Source organism: Piliocolobus tephrosceles, chromosome 1, assembly GCF_002776525.5.
Source record: "Piliocolobus tephrosceles isolate RC106 chromosome 1, ASM277652v3, whole genome shotgun sequence".
Lineage (NCBI taxonomy): Eukaryota > Metazoa > Chordata > Mammalia > Primates > Cercopithecidae > Piliocolobus > Piliocolobus tephrosceles.
This window is the reverse complement of record NC_045434.1, coordinates 61,417,825-61,419,028: the sequence shown is the minus strand read 5'-3', so window position 1 is coordinate 61,419,028 and position 1,204 is coordinate 61,417,825.

Genomic DNA, 1,204 nt, shown 5'->3' with positions numbered 1-1,204 from the left:
CTCAATGCTGGAGGCAGGGCCTGGTGGGAAGTGTTTGAGTCATGGGGATGGATCTCTCATCATCCTCATGGCTTGGTGAGTCCTTGAGATATTGAGTGAGTTATCACGAGATCTAGCCATTTAAAAGTGTGTGTGGGCCAGGTGCAGTGGCTCACGCCTGTAATCCCAGCATTTGGGGAGGCTGAGGTAGGTGAATTACCTGAGGTCAGGAATTCGAGACCAGTCTGGCCAACATGGTGAAACCCTGTCTCTACTAAAAATACAAAAATTAGCAGGCTATGGTGGTGTGCACCTGTAATCCCAACTACTTGTGAGGCTGAGGCAGGTTAATTGCTTGAACTGGGGAGGTAGAGGTTCCAGTGAGCCGAGATTATGCCACTGCACTCCAGAGCAAGACACTGTCTCAAAAAAATAAAATAAAATAAATTAATGAAATAAAAGTGTGGCACCTCCCCCACCCCCCACCACCGACTTACTTGATCCTGCTCTTGCCATGCATTGTGCCTGCTCCTCCTTTGCCTTCTGCCTTTATTGGAAGCTTTCTGAGGCCTCCCCAGAAGCAGATGCTGCCATGCTTCCTGTATAGCCTGCAAAAACATGAGCCAATTAAACCTTTCTTTATAACTTACCCAGTCTCAGGCATTTTTTATAGCAAGAATGCCCTAATACAACAAGATTTTAAAAAGAGACTTTTCAAGCTGGTCACAGTGTCTCAGGCCTATAATCCCGGCACCTTGGGAGGCCAAGGTGGGTGGATCACTTGAGGTCAGGAGTTCGAGACCAGCCTGACCAATATGGTGAAACCCCATCTCTACTAAAAATACAAAAAAAATTATCCAGGTTTGGTAGTGCATGCCTGTAATCCCAGCTGCTCGGGAGGCTGAGGTGGGAGGATTGCTTGAACCCGGTAGGCAAAGGTTGCGGTGAGTCGAGATTGCGCCACTGTACTCCAGCCTGGGTGACAGAGCAAGGCCCTAGCTCAGAAAAAAGGGTATGAGGGGTACTTTTCTAAGAAGTTAAGGACAATTCCTCAGAAGTATCCAAAAGCAGTGAACTGACCTATCGCCAAGTTCCAGTTCAGTTCTGACCCCACTGAAGAAATGGTTAGATTGGTTGGCACTGCCAGACCACCCAAAACCCTAGTTCCTTTTGTTTGCCCCACCCCTCTAAGGGGTAGGCGTTAACCACAGAAGCTCAGGGGTCA